The following is a 14,600-nucleotide window of genomic DNA, read 5'->3' as shown; positions in this document are numbered from 1 at the left end:
ATTTAAATAACGGATTTTTTTTACAGTCTATTCAGGATATATACTATATATTGCAGTATATAGGGTTAAATAAGACTATAAATTACTATTTCTTAGTATTTATTGTTTGAAGACATAATTTACGTCAAATGATTTAAAAATATTTTGAAATCTTCTCAAATTTAATTAAACTACAATTTATTTGCATGCAGATTACATGTATATAAAGATCTGAATCATTTATACCTTTTATATAATATAATATAATATAATATAATATAATATAATATAATATAATTAATATATTAATATAATTGTGGCTGGAAGGGAATCTCTTGTGTAAGATCATGTGCCAGAATAGTTGGTGGTTCATTACACTGTAGCAACCCATAATAAATCAAGACTAAGCTGAAGGAAAATTAATAATATAATATAATATAACATGATACCAATTCTGGTGACACGGTGGCGCAGTGGTTAGCACTGTGGCCTCACAGAGAGAAGGTCGCTGGTTCGAGTTTCTGCTCAATCAGTTGGTGTTTCAGTGTGGAGTTTGCATGTTCTCCCCGTGTTGGCGTGGGTTTCCTCCGGGTGCTCCGGTTTCCCCCACAGTCCAAACACATGCAATACAGGGCAACTGATGGTCCAAATTGTCCGTAGTGTATGTGTGTGAATGTGTATGGGTGTTTCCCAGGACTAGGTGGCAGCTGAAAGGACATCCACTGTGAAAACACGTGTAGGATAAGTTGGCTGTTGAATAAATGAACTAAGCCGAAAGCAAAGGAATGACTATGACCAATTCTAACGATTAACTACTGGTTTATAACATGCTTATTATTATATATAAGCTCTTTATTAATACTTATAAAGATCAAATTCTGCATGATCTTATTCTACATCCCAACAGCTAAACCCTTCCACCCTAATATCTATTAATAATCAAATAACTAGTAATTTATTAAGCTAAAAGTCTTACTTAATGTTTAAAAAACTTACTTAATTTTTCAGAAAATGACAATATTTTGTGCTTGTCTATTAAATGCTTCTTGATTTAAGAGTTTGTAGACATTTGGATTAGAAACAAGACAAAAACACAAAGAAAAACATTTTTGCAGCATATCAAAAAGCAATTCATGAAGCTTATGAGGTCGTACTCAATGTTTATTAACAGTACATTCAAATAAAGTGTGACCCCAAAATAAAGTTACCATGTAAAAAACAACCAAACAAACAGAGTCAGAAATGCAGCGGCTAACATGTTCATCTGCAAACATCCCCGCAGCGCTGGAGAAATGACTATCATATGCGGCGAATAACTGGAGACGTTTCCTGAGGGGTTTTTGCACATGGCAGAACTCATCCATTGAGCAGACGGCTGCGTTTCTCCATCACCTGAGGCCACGTTCTGCATTACAGCACCAGAAACGGCCTGCTTTTCTCTCCGCGTGTTCACCGCCTATGTTTACACGACTCTTTAAGGCAAGGTGACACAAGAAAAATCCCGTAATTTCCAGAGGAGCCGGACGGAGGCGCGTTTCTCCTGAGATGGACTCTGACAATCCCTCCAGCGCTCAACATTACTATATATTTCTTCTGAAAGCTCTTTTACGCTGAAGAGCCGAGACGCAGCACTGCAGGAGAAAGATCTGTCTCTTGTTATTAAGCTGCTGCGTTCGGCTGGTCACAGATACTCTGTAATTTAGGTCACACACACATAGACATACACATACATGCACACACACAGATGAAGTCAGAATTATTCGACCTCCTGTATATTTTTCTCCCAAATTCTGTTTAACAGACAGAAGATTTCTTCAGCACATCTCTAATCATAATAGTGTTCATAACTCATCTCTAATAACTGATTTATTTTCTCTTTGTCATGATGACAGCACATAATATTAGACTGGATATACTTCAAGACATTAGTATTCAGCTTAAAGTGACTTTTAAAGGCTTAAATTGGGTAATTAGGGTAAAGTTAGGGTAATTAGGCAAGTCATTGTAAAACAGTGGTTTGTTCTGGAGATAATCCAAATCAAATATTGCTAATAATATTTGGGGGATAATATTACTGACCTTAAAATGGCTTTAAAACTGCTTTTATTCTAGCCGAAATAAAAGAAATAAGACTTTTTCCAGAAGAACAAATATTAGAGTAAATACTGTGAAAAATTCCTGAATATGTTCAGCATCATTTGGGAAATATTTGTATTTTTGTATTTTGATTTTGACTGAAAATGTGCAATAATAGTTCACTTATTCACATAATTTAGAATAATATTTTAATAAAATTATAATATAATAGTTATATGTAATAATAAGTATCTTTGTGAATATTTATTTGTCAGATTAACAAAAAAATAAACATTAAAATATGATTTAACGTTTCAGAAAAAAAACATAATGGAAAAAAATGATGCATTTATTAAAAGGAAATGTAAGGCATCACCAAATTCTTCATTAATTTAAAAAATATTCTTAATTTATTATTTTAATTTGATTTATTTATTTATTTATTTTTAGTTGGCAGTTCACTCCACTGTGGTAACCTCTGATAAACCAGTGACTAAGCTGAAGGAAAATGAATGAATGAATGAATGAATGAATGAATGAATGAATGAATGAATGAATGAATGAATGAATGAATGAATGGCCAAAAGGTCATCTGACATCAAACTGATCACACAGTAAAAAGATCAAACTCTGATCTGAGGAATTATTCAAACACACACACACACACACACACACACACACACACACGGCTTACTAAAAGTTTGCCAATGATTGCCTAAATGGTACAAACTAATTCTAACAAACTCTTAACTTTAAATAAACTCTTCATAACTTCAGGGTTTAAACAGCCGTGGAAAAAATGCAAATCTAAAGGGAGCCACAATTACGGCTGTTAAAAGGTTTGTGGCGACAGAAAAACAGTTTTCAGAGCAAAAAAAGTTTCACACACATTTGTTTCAGATTTACACAGAGAGAGAGAGAGAGAGAGAGAGAGAGAGAGAGAGAGAGAGAGACTCGTGAGACTTGTTTCGTCTCTGTCCAAGTGTTTTTCTCTCTCTCCAAAACTGAGCATTAAAGATAAACACTGATGTGGTCTCACTGGACAATTTTATGAGCTTATGAAACGAAAATCAACTGCTTATGTACATCTGTACCATATCACAAACTGCAGATCAGGGCTGTCAAATGAAAATGCTATTGAGTTTTATCTTTATCTATTAAACAAAAGAGTAATCTTACTTTCTCGTTAAATATAAAGAGTAAAACACACTGATGGTCATTCACTATAATACCAGTTTGGGGCAAGTTATTTTTAAGACAGTAAATGTATTTACATGTAATTAATTAATTAGAACTTCCACAGCCAAACAATATTGTATTAACTGTTTAATACATTGCATGTTGTTTATTAAATATTTACAATTTACTGATAAAAGCAAATGACACATTTTTGAAAATAAAATAGGATGTTAATTTATAGTAAATACTACAGTGTTTTTGAAAAATACTATAGTGAAGTGTATAATACTGCATATACTATATTATATACAACTATTCATTAGTGAATGCTCCAGCATACTGTAATATTAACTATAGTGACCTGATAAACTGTAATAAACACCTTAGTATCCTTTAGTTTTTACTATAGTAAACTGTGGTGTATGGTAGCATATTATACCCTGCATTACTGTAGTCAAACTACAGAACTGGCTCATTTGTTTTTGTTACTATATTAGTTATTTTACCATAGCAACTGTAGAATCACTACAAATGATCGATTATTATAATTGCTATGTTACCATAGCGATTGTAAAATCACCACAGTAGATGAATTAAAATAGTTGTTCTGTTACCATAGCAATTGTAGAATTGCTCCAACTGATCAATTACTGTAGTTTTTGCGTTACCATAGCAACTGTAGAATCACCACAACAGATCAGTTACTATAGTTGTTGGGTTACCATAGCAACTGTAGAATCACCACAACAGATCAGTTACTATAGTTGTTGTGTTACCATAGCAACTGTAGAATCACCACAACGGATCAACTACTGTAGTTGTTGTGTTACCATAGCAACTGTAGAATCACCACAATAATAATTAAAAGGATAATTACAGTGAACAATTATTGTATATAAATAAACGCACTTTACTATGGGATGGTTAAAGAAAAGCAGTACAGTCTTTACTATAAATGACTATAGTGTTTCCTCTCGAGGGATGCTTGTGTCTGTACAAAAACTTCCAAAATTCACTGTGAGAAGTAGACACTTGACAGCTTACCTCGATCTTCTTCTGTATTTTAAGGTAAGTGTTAGTAAATGTGATAGTTCTGACCTGCAGACAGCAGAGGAGCTGATTGAGCGGATCTCCTGATGGATGGAGGATTCCAGAACATCTCAAATGTGGAAGTGAAACATGTTGAGGGTCTCAGAAAGAACTGAACAGAGCTGCGCTTTGATGGTGCTGTTCTGACCCCTGCTGGACCCTCGCCGACACTGCACACACACATACACATACACAAGGGTTTGTTTCACTCTTTAGTGAGGACATTACATAGACTTTGTTTTATCAGTCAGTTGACTTTCCTATCAGGTAAACAGTAGTGTCTATGGCCTAACCCTAACCGAAAAGATAACCATATAGACCTAATCAAAATCATCAGAGTCTAATAGAAACATCTTCTGGACAATTTATAAGCATTGCTATTTACTGAGGAGCTGTGAAATATTCAGACTAGTGCCTCGTTTTTATATTTCATTATATAAGACATTTGCGTCCTCACAAGTATAGCAAAACCAGTACAGAAACACTTAAAAAATCTGTAGTGTGTGTATGTACTGGTTAAGCTATACTTGTGAGGGCTCAATTGTCTTCACTTATGTGTGTGTGTGTGTGTGTGTGTGTGTGTGTGTGTGTGTGTGTGTGTGTGTGTGTGTGTGTGTGTGTGTGTGTGTGTGTGTGTGTTTAAACCAACACACACACACGCACCTGAAGATACCTACATCTCTTTACCAGCCGACGTGTGATTGTGTGTTGTCCTCCTGGTATTAATCGCATAATGAGCACCAAATGTCCCCACAAGTATAGCAATACCAGTTAATTTTGTAGATGTAAAAGTGCAGATTGTTTGCTGTGAGGAATGAGTTTACAGTCTGAAAACTACAAACATCATTACAGATATAAGGAGAGACCATAAAACTTGAAAACTTGATGTGTGTGTGTGTGTGTGTGTGAGTGTGTGTGTGTGTGTGTGTGTGTGTGTGTGTGTGTGTGTGTGTGTGTGTGTGTGTGTGTGTGTGTGTGTGCGTGTGTACGCTCAAGGTCATGGCTGGTTTTATTTCCAGCATGTCTGTCTTTTGATCTGTCACAGGATGACAAGGTAAAACACACACACACACACACACACACACACACACACACACAGTAAACTATGTGATCAAACACATGTAGCAGGAAATAACCAGAGCCCTCCAGTGACACACACACACACACCTTCTGCTCAGCAGGCGTTCAGATGTTTCTGGTGATCGGTCAGTCTGAAGTGGCTCGCAGCGAAACACACGGACGGATAAAAATAGTTGTAGATGTTTGGGTGTCAACAATCTGTCAGGCTGTCAGACACCTGGTTACGACCTCCATCACTTCACATTAAACATCACTGCAGCGTCCGGCAGGCCAAACACTCAACCTGCATTACCCTGGATGACAAAACCAGAAAACACCACACACACACACACACACACACACACAAGAGTGTCATCAGGGAAGAACACACACCTAGAGTAATCTGAACTCATGAGACAAACATATCTGACATCCACTGAAATCCATCCACTCTTAAAGGGGCAGTTCACCCAAAAATACACACACTTTAAGGAGTCTCTTTCTTCTGTTGAATACAAAACAAGAGATTCTGAAGAGCGCTGGGAAAACATTGACATCCATAGAAACTATATATATTTATATATGTGTGTGTGTGTGTGTGTGTGTGTGTGTGTGTGTGTGTGTGTGTGTGTGTGTGTGTGTGTGTGTGTGTGTGTGTGTGTGTGTGTTTTTCAGCATTCCTCAGTATATTTAATTTGAGTTCAACAGATGAAGGAAACTAGGAGATATAGTTTAGTTTTGGGGGCTGAGCTGTCTCTTTTACGCCAACCTGTCCCGTGATCTAATATAACATTATTGTTGTTATTCACCAAGTATGACATGTTTGTAGATTAACATCGGTATTGATCCTGGAACAACATTCCAATCAGCCAATCAGAAATGAGGGATATGTTTACAGGTTAGATGTAGGCTTATGGTTAGGGTTACGCACTTCTACATGAGTGTCCTCCAACTTTTATTCCCCACTGATTTTAGGAATAATCTACAGTTATGGTTGTGTTTAGGGGTAGGGAGTGGGTTTGGATTACATTTTTCAACAAAAATTATGTTTCAGGATCAACAGATGTTAATCCAGGATTTGGCAAAATCATGACGTGTGTCTCTTTAAGACCAAACAGGGTTGCCAGGTGTTTGAAATAATGTCCAGTCAAACTCATTGAAACTAATGCATATTAATATTCCTAATTGCACTGTAAAAAGTGCTACACTCACAAAGTTGGTTCTATCTACTTTAAATAATTGCAATCTAGTTAATTTTATTTGTTTTATACCAAAAAAATTAAATTTGCTTCCTCTTTACTTAAAATATATCAGTTTTTATATAACTGTATATTTTGAATAAAACTAATGCAATTTATTTGAGTAGATTTTTTTACGTGGTTATTGTGTAGAATAAATGTTATAAAAGTGAGTTGACACAGACAATTTATTAGAGCAGCTGTCGATGTGGGCAGGTGTTCATAAAACGTGATTTTAATAGTTTGGCGTGACTCCTTTTTCATTGCCCGGGATTTAGCAGGCAGACGCAGCTTCTGCAATGGTCGACATTAACTGCTCCCAGCAGCGGATCTGATTAACACGGTAAGTTGCAAATTTAGCCGAATGATAATTGTAAAGTCATGCAAAACTGCTGTCTTCGCTAGGCAGGTGAGGTTTTAGCTTTGTAAATTGTACTGTAGCCTCAGGTATGTTAACAGTTAGACCGCTCTCACATGGAAAGCTAAGTTGGCTAACGCTAACCAACGCTAGTTTATGCTAACGATTAAAAGTGATATTATTGAGAAAAAATAGTGAAAGTAGTTTTAAAACACTTAGTAGGTATAACTAACGTTGCAGAACCGATTAACAAGGTCACTGGTGGGCGGTCGGGGTGTGGGGGTTCAGTTTGCTAGCGCTAAATTAGCTAAAGTTAGCTCACCTAAGTTATAGCAGCACATTAAGGATGGATATTAAATGCAGAAACGTATGCAACAGTTAAGTAGTGTGTGTTTAACGTAAGAGAAAGTATAACTTAAAGTTTGTGTTTTAGAGATTTAGTCCATAAGTTTTTTAATGCTGCATAGTGAATAAATTACAGATTTACAATTTATTTTAACTTAAATTACATTTACTACTGATGTTTACAGAACCATTTAAATTGTATGCACCTCATTCTAAAATGCATGTTCTTGGTCTTTAGATACCAAAGTGATTTTGTTACCTGTGGATCTTCAAACTTCACATCCAGGTAAGAAAAACATTAGATACAACTACAGCTATAATTATTTGCAGGCAAGTAAAACATTGGTAAAATTGCAAACAATAGTGGGCTCCATAGAATTAACTTACATTTGATATCTGAAGATTTTTTTATGTGTGCAACAGTAAAAACAGTATAAAAATATCCTAATGCAGTTTCTTATTATCTGTCAGTCTTTCAATAAAGCTAACTGATAACACTGAATCACTGAACTGTCATTTGCCAGTGACATTAAATTTGAAGAAAAAGTCAATTAAATGTAGCTTTAGCAAAAATTTAATGTAAACCTTAATGTAATGTGTAAAATGGCAATGTATTTATTTATTTATTTAATAAAATTTGTATTATGACGTGCAAAGTTTGGTGCAAAATGAAGATGACATTTAAATTATAGAACTTGTATTCTATAATTTTCATATAGCCATTTTCAAACAGTTTTAATATCTAAATTAAATACACATTCTTATGCTTTATAAGTTGCCAAAATAAACAAAAAATGTAATACCTAAATTTTAACAATTCTTTGATTGACAGGAAAACACAATGACATGCACTGTTACACTGAGAAAAATCACAGTTTTCTTTAAAATTTGATAACTAAAAACACCTGGAATAATGTAATTACACAACCTCTATAACCTTTTTTTATTTTTTAAATAGAAGTTAGGTAATTTTAACTAAGGTAATTTTTAACTGATAAACTAAGGTGTTTCATCCATGCATCATTCTCACTGGACTTTTGTAACTTCACTTGTAGTTATTTCCTATTCAGTATTTAGCTATTTAATGTTGTTTGGTAGCAACCACCTGAACTCCTGTTTCTTTTTGTCTCTACCAATAGAGTTGTGAGGAATCAGAGGTGCATGCGGCTGCCCACGGGAAAAATTTGCCATCAGCCCAACACAGTTTGGATTATCATAGGACTGTCAGAGGTTTGCCAAACCTGTCAAATGCATGATGGCTCCTGTTTGGACTTACCGATGTCCTCGACTTCAAGTATCCATCAAAACTGTATACATTTGAGATATATTAGAGACTCTTTGTGGGACTGGACATTATGCATCCTAAATCTTTATCAAAATATGCAAATCTCCTCACTGAGTTGCCTTGGATGATTTCTCAATAGGATCTGGTATTATTAATGTTTTTATTTATGTATTGTGTATGTGTAGCCACATTAATGGCCTATTTTGTAGTCACTATTAAAAGGAACATCGATTGATATTGAATACATGTTATGGTCTTTAATCCATCTTCCCATTCTTATTTAATTGTTATTGACAGGAAAGTCTGTTTATCTGTTTTTACTAGTGTATATTGTGCTTACAATATAGAAACAAAGATTTATTTTCTGAGGTTACAGCCAGAAGTCAATTAAATTAGTTTTAAATGACATATGCATGGTTAATTTTATTTAAATCATTAAGTTCATAATACTTAATTAAAATGAGTACAGTCAACATATAGCAATGTATAAGTAAGTTAAGTTTAACAAAAAAAGTAAGTTTATCTGATTTGAGTAATTTTAGAAATATTAGTTGGCTCAACTTAATTTTATTGCATTTGTTTTAAGCAATGTTTTAGTGTTTAAAATACTTAAAAAAGGCTGGAAGTTGAATCAACCTAAAACGTCCGATGCAACCACTTGCCACACTTTTTATAAGTTAGATCTAAGTAACATTTTTTACAGTGTGGGTGCATGCAGAAGTATGCAGGACTTTTTAGTTTTGCAGTAGCCCGGGTCAAGCTATTTCAATGAACTGTATGCAGTTACAAAATCGGTGCGTTTAAGGTCTGTTTTCTTTAAAAAGCAACAATCTCCACTGCATGATTGGTATACGATATGAAGTGCGTCTCGAATTGTACAAGAAACACTAAAATAAATTACATTTTCCTGTGCCATGTCTTTAAAATATGAATATATCAACATATCATATTTTATTTTTGCTTTAGTCTCTTTATTTATCAGGGGTTGCCACAGTGGAATGAACCACCAACTTATCCAGCATATGCTTAACACAGTAGATGCCCTTCCAGCTGCAATACACTGTGGACAATTTAGCCTGTCCAATTCCCCTATAGCGCATGTTTTTACTGTGGGAGAACCTGGAGCACCCGGAGGAAACCCACGCCAACACGGGCAGAACATGCAAACTCCACACAGAAATGACAACTGTCCCAGCCGAGATGCGAAATAGTCTACCAATAAGAGTCTCATCTCTCATTCCCTTTACGAGTCTGTTGCATCGCGCCAATTATTCACTATATTTATTGCAGCATAGGCTCATAGTGAGCACGTACTCCAGTATACATTTTTGGAGAGCGCGATTTATGTAGCCAGAGATACAAACGGCTGCATTTCGTCTTTTAAAACAAATGCAAACGGGAGTATGACGGCGTTACTTTTCACGCTTACCATCTGACCGCTTACCTCCATGTGGACAGCTTTCCTACTGTTACCAGTTTGTCCAGTGGCCATGTATGTTGGAGAACTTGTGGCGCGGTGAGAAGTTAACCACGACATCTCGGTTCGAGTCATGCAAAGAACAGTTCCAGAAAGCAGATAAAACAAAGGGCAAAAAATAAAATGTAAGTAAATAACAGGACGAGATTGTGGTACAATCTGAAAACGTGGGGGAAAACAAGCAACCGTGAGGGTTTTTCTTTTTCTGGTCTGCTTTTGAAAAGACAGTTGGGTGGGTTTAAGGTAGAAGGAGGGTGAGTGTAGGGATCATTTGTTTGATCGGTGAGTCAGTAGACAGTGGCCTCTGGTGGATTTACGCGAGAACAGCAGGCATGAATGGCACTCATGAGAGAAATGTGAGATCTGAAAAAGTGTACACAGCGCCCTCTAGTGGATTTACAATAACAAAAACTGCAAAAAACCTAGCTCCTGGGATGTATTTTGCGATCTCCAGAAATGTATATAGGAGTACGTATCAATACTGAGTTACTATAGTTGTTGTGTTACCATAGCAACTTTAGAACTACCATAACAGATTAATTACTGTTGTTGTGTTACCATAGCAACTGTAGAATGACCACAACAGATTAATTACTATAGTTGTGTTACCATACCAACTATAAAACTACCGTAACAGATTAATTACTGTTGTTGTGTTACCATAGCAACTATAGAGTCACCACAACAGATCAATTACTATAGTTGTGTTACCATAGCAACTATAAAACTACCGTAACAGATTAATTACTGTTGTTGTGTTACCATAGCAACTATAGAATCACCACAACAGATCAATTACTATAGTTGCGGCGATACCATAGCAACTATAGAACTACCATAACAGAGTAATTACTGTTGTTGTGTTACCATAGCGACTGCAGAATCACCACAACAGATTAATTCAAGTTCTGTACTATAGCATGCTTCAATAACACTGTCTGTAGTGTATACTTTACATGACTACAGTACTGTTTTCAGTGCTATATTGAAACGTGTGCCCTCTCTGGAGAGTTTTGCATGTAAAAGTTTCAGGAAGATTCTAAACGTCCACTATGAAAACATGCGAGTTAGAAACAACACGGGTGTGAATAATGAGAGCGTTTTAATTCCCGCAAAGCTGATCTGAGGTCATTCTGCTCCAACAGCCGAACAACAACAATAATGCAGAACGCCCTGTGCATCGCTCTAAAGTATACCACGGTATTTATTACGGTTTATCAGTTGACTTCAACGGAGGCCTGCGTGCGGCTCATTACTGACCCCAGACCAGCATGTCATGCGTGCGGTTATCCAGGAGGCCACATGTGCAACATTAAACGCCACAATCCCAAACATTTCATTTGTTCTCAATTATTCATTTCTTTGAAGGTTCAGAGGAGTCGTTAATATGTAAATCAGCGCACATGCTAACGAGCTCTGGCGATCTGATTTGGGACACATCACTGGAGCACATTAACAGATCACTGCACACTTCTGTCTTTCTTGTCTGCAGAACTATTCAGATAATACATGAAAATCGACATCAAACAACACTCACGGCCCGCTTCATTCAGCGCAGCTCATTTCTGAGGGACTTCATTGTGCTGAAGTGATGCGATGATGATCTCCTTGTGCTTCAGCGTCTCTTTGTCAGTTCTATAAATGTTTAATATCATTACTTTAATCTTTACAGAACATGTGAAGGCTGAATCACCTTTAATTGCAGCATAAAGCATTGACAACATTTTGTAACATTAATAGTGATGCGTCATCATAGTGGCACAGTGGGTAGCACAATCGCCTCACAGCAAGAAGGTCGCTGGTTCGAGCAAAGGCTGGAGAAGTTGGCATTTGCATGTTCTCCCCATGCTCCAGTTTCCCCCACAGTCCAAACACATCCACTATAGCCCATTTTGAGGGATGTAAACAATACCAATGGTCCTCACGTGTTTCCTGTTTAACACTTTTATTTTTCATAGCTCCTGATAATCCTAATCCTCAACCCTATTGATAAATAATGTTATGAAAGCTGTTGTAATGTTGAGAAATAATTGAGATGCCCCGTTGCAGTTATTAAAATAGTGACATTCAGGAAATGTTCATGGGCCAATGGCATCATCACATTGAAATGGTTTATAGGGGAATTGATTAACTAAATTGGCCGTAGTGTATGGGTGTGAATGAGTGTGGATGGGTGTTTCCCCGTGATGGGTTGCAGCTGGAAGGGCATCCGCTGCTTAAAAACATATGCTAAATAAGTTGGTAGTTCATTCCACTGTGGGGACCCCAGGTTAATAAAGGGAATACGTCGAAAAGAAAATTTATTAATTAATTAATAGTATTCCAAAATGTTTCAAAGTGTGATTATGAGTTACTAATAAAGGTAAAAACCTTTATTTCTACTCTTTATTATTGAATTTAATGAATTTCAAACAGGGTGAAAGAGTGGTGCAGTAGGTAGTGCTGTTGCCTCACAGCATTGCAACAGTTGCCGTTTCTGTGTGGAGTTTGCATGTTCTCCCTGCGTTCGCGTGGGTTTCCTCTGGGTGCTCCGGTTTCCCCCACAGTCCAAACACATGTGGTGCAGATCAATTGGGTAGGGTAAATTGTCCGTAGTGTATGAGCGTGAATGAGTGTGTTTGGATGTTTCCCAGAGATGGGTTGCAGCTGGAAGGGCATGCACTGCGTAAAACATATGCTGGATAAGTTGGCGGTTCATTCTGCTGTGGAGACCTCTGGATTAATAAAGGGACTAAGCCGACAAGAAAATGAATGAATTCCAAACAAGTGCCGGATCATGTACAGCAGTATTTTAAATATTCATTGTTATTACTTCCTACTTAAATGGTCTACATAATGAACTTTTATTTATCAATCTAATCATTAACTGTCTAATTTTTGTCAACTGCAGTAGCAGTACTTGATTACTTTGATTACTGTACAATACTGTAATTCCTAATATGCAGTAAGTTGCTGTAAACGTGTAAGGCCTTATCATACACCCGGTGCAAGAAGGCGCAAGATATGTTTGCTATTTTCAGACCAGCGCAACAGTAATCTTCACATTTTGCGTCACGATGTTTAAATAGTAAATCCATTTGCACCACTCTGTGGACTCATGCGTGTGCCGATCTATAAAGGAGGTGTGTTAAGGCGCATTGTTGGAGTGTTGCTATTTCGTGGAGCTGAAATAGACCGTGGTATAGCAGTATTATTGATTATATGCAGATTTATAATAAAGACAAGTGTAGATGTGTTCTCCTGTGGGGTTTTGGAGATGTCTGCATCAGCATATGGGCCATTAGAACAGGACGTGTGTTTGGATATAACTCAGTTTTCTGACCACACTTCATTATTATTGTTCATTTATTCCTCTGCTGGAGATTAGAACTGAATTGAGAAATAGTTTTGACACAAATCTTTGCCCTTAACAAAGGAAATTAAATATGTGGGCTGATGGATGAGTTTCCACCAGTCCTCACTCCACCAAAGTAAAGGAGTAAAGTAAAGAGGCTGAATGGAGGAGGCTCGTTCTTTATCCTCATGCTGCAGATGTTCTGTTTAACTGTTTTCTCGCTAGTGAAGCGTTCAGTTTTTACACTTACAAAGTCCAGCATGTAAACACCAAATGCGCCATGGAGACTGACTCTTAAAGGGAACAAGAGACGAGACTCTGATTGGTTTAATGCAGGTTATGCTCAAAACACAGCCAGAACTTATTAAGAGAATAAGCACAGCCCTGTTAGACCATGCGCCAAGTGCAGAGCATATTTATCCATCCTTAAAATAGCAAAAGTGGATTTAAACACGCCCTTAATGCTGTTGCGCAATGAGCTTTAGACTTTGTGCCTACATTTTTAAAACAGTGCCCTTAAAATGACTCACAATGCTGTGCATATTGCATTAGTGAACTGTAAAGAATGTATGTGGTATTATACTGGGCGTTTTTGCAGTCAATATCTGTAAAACTGAAGCAAACTCTAACAGTGTATATAACCATTTTTGGGTGAACTATCCTTTTAACTCCACCAAAGCACTTCAGAGGCTGCAGGCGGACGCTGCGCTTCAGAAAATCTGGCATCTAGCATGAATCGATGCTTCTGAACAAACGCAGGACAGCTCTGTGAAAAACACCCACACCAAACCCCTGACCTCTGACCTCTGACCTGCTCAAATCAACACACCGAGAGCCAAACACACTCCACGAGGAGAGTCCAGAAGATGTGGACCACGGCCAAACCCAGACCACGATCACATCAAAAAGGAGCATTACTAATACACACTCAATGAGCAGTTGACTACTGAGGGCGGATGCAGCAGTTTACTGTTTAAACAATAAAACCACATTCACTTCAATAGTAACTGCTGCTGGAGAACAATAAAGTCTCGGGATGAAGTGTTCCTCAGTGCAGTGTCTTTGATCCATACTGTTATGCTGTGTGTTTTATAGTGTTTACATTTCTTTGCTAATGAATGCTCTAGTATACTGTAGTATTAACTGTAGTGAACTGATACTGTAGTATACTATAGTTTTTC

The 14,600-nt window shown here is 36.8% G+C and overlaps 2 long non-coding RNA genes across 2 annotated transcripts; one reads left to right on the top strand and one right to left on the bottom strand.

Annotated features, from left to right (window-relative positions):
* Nucleotides 1-2,503: 2,503 nt before the first annotated feature.
* Nucleotides 2,504-6,164, bottom strand: LOC147843298 (uncharacterized). Its single transcript, XR_015492953.1, has 4 exons — nucleotides 5,814-6,164; nucleotides 5,491-5,696; nucleotides 4,020-4,493; nucleotides 2,504-3,964 (listed from the first exon to the last, which is right to left on the bottom strand). It is a non-coding gene; the product is annotated as an uncharacterized LOC147843298 (long non-coding RNA).
* A 739-nt stretch (nucleotides 6,165-6,903) lies between these two features.
* On the top strand, nucleotides 6,904-8,850 carry LOC137495905 (uncharacterized). The gene is made up of 3 exons (XR_015492952.1): nucleotides 6,904-6,963; nucleotides 7,562-7,609; nucleotides 8,463-8,850. It is a non-coding gene; the product is annotated as an uncharacterized LOC137495905 (long non-coding RNA).
* Nucleotides 8,851-14,600: the final 5,750 nt, after the last annotated feature.

Source organism: Danio rerio, chromosome 6 (assembly GCF_052040795.2).
Source record: "Danio rerio strain M-AB ecotype USA chromosome 6, GRCz13ab, whole genome shotgun sequence".
NCBI lineage: Eukaryota > Metazoa > Chordata > Actinopteri > Cypriniformes > Danionidae > Danio > Danio rerio.
The sequence above is the reverse complement of the archived record's forward strand: the minus strand, read 5'-3'. Positions and strand labels throughout refer to the sequence as shown.